The sequence below is a fragment of the Schistocerca serialis genome, chromosome 7 (assembly GCF_023864345.2).
Source record: "Schistocerca serialis cubense isolate TAMUIC-IGC-003099 chromosome 7, iqSchSeri2.2, whole genome shotgun sequence".
NCBI lineage: Eukaryota > Metazoa > Arthropoda > Insecta > Orthoptera > Acrididae > Schistocerca > Schistocerca serialis.
In genome coordinates, this window is record NC_064644.1 from 457,102,050 (window position 1) to 457,108,291 (window position 6,242).

Consider the following 6,242-nt stretch of genomic DNA (forward strand, 5'->3'; position numbering starts at 1 on the left):
TCTAAAAGAGGACGGACAAGCATAGTATAGGCAGTCTCCTTAGTAGATCTGTTACATTTACTAAGTGTCCTGCCAATAAAACGCAGTTTTTGGTTAGTCGTCCCCACAACATTTTCTATGTGTTCCTTCCAATTTAAGTTGTTCGTAATTGTAATTCCTACGTACGAGGGTTCGGACTTAAATAGCAGCAACTATTTATTCACAACCGATACAAAAGAGTTACATGTTTGCACCTGTTACTGTCGTTCAAACCAGTCACCAGTGTTGTGTAGAACCCGTTACCGGCGGTGTGGAAGGCGTAGTATACCGTTAGCAGAGCCTGTTCTGTTGATGGTGCGAATGGAGCGGTCTACTGCCTGTCGAATCTCTGGAACAGTTCTGAAGCGAATGCCACGAAGTGCTTCCTTCATCTTCGGAATCAAATCAAAGTCACAAGGACTTAAGTCCGGGAGTATGGTGGATGGTACAGTACTTCCCAGTCCCATCGACCGAACAGAGCAGCCACAGCTTGCGCCCTATGCGCCCGCGAATTGTTGTGCAAAATGATGGGTGGGTTGCGCAGAAAGTGTCGCCGCTTCTTTCGTAAAGCTGGTTGCAGGTGATGCTCCAAAAACGAAGAGTAATACTGTACATTGACGGTCTGCCGTGGAGGAACGTAATGCGTTTGGCTAACACCATCACAATCGTACACGAGAATCGCCATAACTTTAGACTGCGCCATTCGCACCACCAACAGAACAGGCTCTGCTAACAGTATACTACGCCTTCAACATCGCTGGCAAAGGTTTCTACACTACGCTGGTGACTACTTTGAAGGACAGTAACAGGTGCAAACACGTAACTCTTTTGTATCGGTTGTGAATAAATAGTTGCCACTATTTAAGTTCAAATCCTCGTATTTAGTTGAATTTACGGCCTTTAGATTTGACTGATTTTTCGTGTAACCGAAGTTTAACGAATTCCTTTTAGCACTCATGTGGATGCCCTCACTCTTTTCGTTATTTAGGGTCAGTTGCCAAATTTTTAAGGACGCAGATATCGTTTCTAAATCGTTTTGCACTTTATTTTGGTCTTCTGATGTAAAATGTAAATGTCGTGTGACTAGGGCCTCCCGTCGGGTGGACCTTCCCGGTGCAGGTCTTTCGATTTGACGCCACTTCGGCGACTTACGTGTCGATGGGGATGAAATGATGATAATTAGGACAACACAACACCCAGTCCCTGTTTGGAGAAAATCTCCGACCTAGCCAGTAATCGAACCCGAGCCCTTAGGGTTGACAATGCGTACAGCGAAACAAAATGGAGAAATAATAATGCGAATAATAATAATAACCTAGAAGGCACAACGCTCAGTACTTCATTTTCAAGGAGGTAATAAAACACAAGGATTATCCGAATTACCTTGTAATTACGCAAGTCGTTCCTTGACGCAAAAAAGTAGTTTCAGCTAAGTAGAGAAAATCTAAAGAACAGAGGTAACGTAACAAGGAAACAGCCTAATGGCGCCAGGTGATATTTTAACATCATCACACTAAGCATAGCATGCATTATTGGAGGAGCATGCGCATCATCAAAACAGACACCTAAATAAGTCAACTTACATTGTAAATGGAATGCTGAAATATATACTATCATCTTGGCTCCATGCTTATCCCTCTGACAGATCTAAGTCGACAACAGGCCGCCATCAGAGTATGTAGCAATCTCCATGCTTCCACACTTCTGAGAACAGTTTCAGTTTATAACGTACTGGATAATGCTGTACGCTCCAGTCTAATGTCTTGCAGACCTGTGTGGTGCATGTTTCCATAGTAACAGAATCCACTACACCAGACGCTGTGTCTGAACTATACAGCCTGGTGCCTAAACACTGGCCAAGGGAAAGCTAGTGCCATCCTACAAAGATGGGGTACTGTCGGTATCCCTGAATGTGACTGCAGAGCAGCAGAACAGACCGTAGAGCTTATCATTCAAGAGCTCTCCAAAAGAGGATGGAAAATGGAGTGACGAGGCTTGAAAGTTCACCTAAGCTGTCGACTAAATGTGTTACATTGATATACAGGGTGAACAAGAGCTGCGGCTACAAAATTTCAGAAGCTATCTACGGATGCCTTCTGAGTATTTTGGTATAGGGTACCCACGGTCTACGGCGGCTGGCTGCACAGTTAATTCAATTCGTTTGGTTTCTTGCCCCTTAGCTTTATATCGGACTGATCTGAAAACTGGACAATAGTACAAATATCGACGGTATGCACTGTGGTCTTGTTTGGAAACAAACTTGTTCCATTCACTCACGGTACTTGTTGTTTACAACAGTTATGACCAATTTACTCCATATTCTCTGTTCTATTTTGGTTTTATTCTGGCAGCATTATTTGTACGTTTTTGTTCCGTATTGTATCTTTTAGTGGTTGCATATTACAGGCTTCTGCACCGTCGTCAAAGTATTTACACAGAAACAAAAGTATTTACGATAACAAACCGAATAAACCATAATTACGTCATACTCTCTAGTGGGCTACTGGAGACCACAAGTATATTATACCACAATACTCCGGAAATATTCTGCAAACAAGCCCATTTCCTCTCGGGCGCTAGTTGAGTGGGGTCTCGGATATCTTGCATGAAAGTCGTAGGATGCCGATCAACGGGCTTGTGTCGAATTCCTACATGCGGTGGGCGACTTTTCTCCATCTTACATGAAGAATAAGACGATCTTCTTGTGGTGTCACCGCCAGACACCACACTTGCTAGGTGGTAGCTTTTAAATCGGCCGCGGTCCGGTAGTATATGTCGGACCCGCGTGTCGCCACTGTCAGTGATCGCAGACCGAGCGCCACCACACGGCAAGTCTAGAGAGACGTACTAGCACTCGCCCCAGTTGTACAGCCGACTTTGCTAGCGACGCCACACTGACAAATACGCTCTCATTTGTCGAGACGATAGTTAGCATAGCCTTCAGCTAAGTCAATTGCTACGACCTAGCAAGGCGCCATCACCAAGTTATATTGAGATGATAATACTGTATCAACAAGACCAATGTTCACCAATTGTGGATTAAAGTTAAGTATTCTAGCAGCTACGTACTTTTCTTTATAGCATTCATTACGTATCCTGTTTCAGACCTCACGCCAGCCTGCGTGAGTTTAAGCGCGTGCCTTTCGGCTTCCTCTCATTGTGTCTAGGCTGTCTTGTCTAGACACAACACTTCTCATAAACAGGCAACACCATAAAGCCATCTTTCTTTATACGAAGAGTGTGTTACCAACTTTGTGCTCACTCCTCATCCGCATATACAAGACTGTACTACACTTTCATGTCAGTTTGATGCTGGTTACATTCTGCATTCATAGTGTTGCAGTTTTAATGCCAGCAGCGTAAATGGTTATTTTGAAGGTTGCACGTCTTTCGATCATGTGTACTTTCTAATGGTACATATCAAATAGTGTTAGTGGCCTGGGTTCACAGTATTCTGAGTGATTTTTGGTACTGGAAAACGAAACGAGCACTATGGACTCTGCCGTGTCGTCCCCTAACTTCCACGTGCAGCTTCTTGTGACATTCTTCTGTTCACAATGACGTGCTACGAGATGGACTCCGAGCGATCGATGACAGAGAACAGAGGCTGGCAGACTTCATAGTAGCTGGGAACACACGATCGGATTATTGCAATGCGTCAAAGTTTTTTTCCAAGGAATTGAGGAAACAAGCAGTGCCCATGTGTCCGTTGGCAAGTCGACCTGCTTCAGCTGCAATTCTCGGAAACAGCGAGTTAGGTTAGTTTTAAGTAATCAGCGATTTTCACAGACCACTACGCTGGCCTCAGTTTCTTTGATTTGTTCTTGTAAATAGTTTGTTGTTCGTTGCTGCAAGAGTGGTGAAGGAGTAGACCAATGTACACACTGGAAAAGTTATCGAATTGCACGCTGAAAAACTTTTTTGTGGAAACTGCATCATGATCATGACACCGACAAGCATGCAAAAAATAAGGCGTACGTAAGGCTGTTTCAACATGTCGAGGTGATTTTCCAGTTCCTGACAGGGAAATAATAATAAATAATGTAGAGGAATTGCCGTTGGCGTAAGGAAGGCGGAATGTGGACATCCCAATGAGCGGAAGAATTTCGTTTGAATGAGAATAAAAATAAAAAAAAAATAAAAAAATAAAAGTGACTATAGATTTATTTCAAGGTAAATCTAGCCTGATTCAGAGATAAAGCTGCGACTATTGGGATGCCACTGATGGCCGGACTGATGGGGCATGACAGCCGAATAATGAGAAGCACGAAGATACGCGAGTGTGGGTTGAGGGCTGGCTAGCAAGACGGCTGCCCGGTAGTGCCAGCGCGTTCTCGTTGGTCTGCCCTACGTCCTCCGTGTGATCCCTCACAGACCTCCGATTGGCTGCTGAAGGACACTTCGCAAAGCGTGGGTAGTCAGGGACGCTCTGGCGAAGCGTTACCTCGACAGTAGTATTCACTGTGAGTGGACTGAGCGTGGGTAGGGGGCAATATTCAGTGACATCCGATGCGCACTAACCCAGGTCCAGCAACAACATTACAGCGAAAGACAATTCTGTTGCATCGGAACGAAAAAGTGGAAAACAAAAGAATTTTGATTACCAATAAGCTTTTCGCATCAGTTTGGCATTCCATCCTGCACAGTAAAATAGAAATTTGGAAATCCAGTTCAAATGGTTCAAATGGCTCTGAGCACTATGGGACTTAACTTCTGAGGTCATCAGTCCTCTAGAACTTAGAACTACTGAAACCTAACTAACCTAAGGACATCACACACATCCATGCCAGAGGCAGGATTCGAACCTGCGACCGCAGCGATCGTGCGGTTCCAGACTGTAGCGCCTAGAACCGCTCGGCCACCCCGGCCGGCGGAAATCCAGTTCCCGAAAAGAGTTCTGAAGGTTAAGCTTTTTGCTTTCCTTTATCATTTCATCATGTTTATACACTTTTTCCCTATTATTAAGAATGCGTAGGTTCTCAACGTTTATTGTAAAATGCAGACGTTCATAGCTGGAGAGGACGCCACATATTTTGATGTTTCGCTAAAAGACCAACAAGGAAACATGATCGAACACAAGGGAATGCGAACTGAATAATACTGAAAACCTTTTCGTCACGCGGGCTTTGTTTTTACGCAAGAGAGCATTCTCGGTCGCTGTTGTAATTCACTTTCATTCGTTCCGGTGCAGAGGGGTTTAAGAGGAGTGACCTCATGCCTATTATTGAAGCTGACTATCACCAACAGCTCATTGTTTCCCTACTGCAGGTGCCCTGAATGAGACAACTACGCGAATAGGAGGGGTAAGGAAAGGCATAAGATAATTTTACTTTCAGAAAGATTTGGTATGACTTTCCAAATATCTGCTTCCTCCGTGTTACCTCAGATTACGTCCCACTTTTCCAATTTGTACTTAGAATGCAATACGCGCAAGGCGCCTACTTCCTTTTACTGTACTGAGTAAAATGCGTGGGGTTTCTGATAAAGTTCACAAACCTGCAGTCTTCTATAGGTGTCCCCTGCGCAGAAAACAGAACGTGGGTGATGGATCCCTTGCCTTGAGGCTGTAATGAACTGTTAGTGAGGAACTGATATTACTAAAATGACTGATTCTTTCACTTTTCGGGGATGCCACTAATATTTATTCTAGCAGAACACTAGAACCTGCGAATTACACTCCTGATCCACCGGCTATTTAACAATTCTCACGTCATTAATAAATTCGCAAGTTCTGTCTCTAAATACTGGTATCTGATCAGACGTTAACTTATTGTTTTGACTGCTCTAGACTTAACGTTTCTTTATACAACTGAAATACAACCGATCGCACCAGACGACGTGTCTGCGCCACACTACTGCTCGTCCCGGAGTGAAGAGGCAGCGGAAAGCACTTCACTTGGGAGCGCAGTTTATGAGGGACCTGAAGATATCCGAAGTGCTTCGTCTGCTTTTTCGTTTTGCTTATTATTATGACTTTTGAATTAAGTGTGTGACAGCCTGCTTCTTGGAGATGCCAATATTTTAATGTAATGTAATGCAATATCAATAAAATTGAATGTATAGTTTTTATAATATTAATGAAAGAAAATTAGCATTTTGGCGGACTGCTTCCAAACACAGCAGCTAATGGACTACAATTCTGGCGGTCTTTCCTACGAAAGGGATACCGGTGCTATCATCTGTCACTGTTACTTCAAACTAGATATTATGTCATCTCCTTAATG

At 43.7% G+C, this 6,242-nt stretch overlaps 1 non-coding gene across 1 annotated transcript; it reads right to left on the bottom strand.

Moving 5' to 3' along the window:
- Positions 1 to 4,802: 4,802 nt before the first annotated feature.
- On the bottom strand, positions 4,803 to 4,886 carry Trnas-gga (transfer RNA serine (anticodon GGA)). Its single transcript is given in 2 exon segments — positions 4,803 to 4,837; positions 4,847 to 4,886. It is a non-coding gene; the product is annotated as a tRNA-Ser (tRNA).
- Positions 4,887 to 6,242: the final 1,356 nt, after the last annotated feature.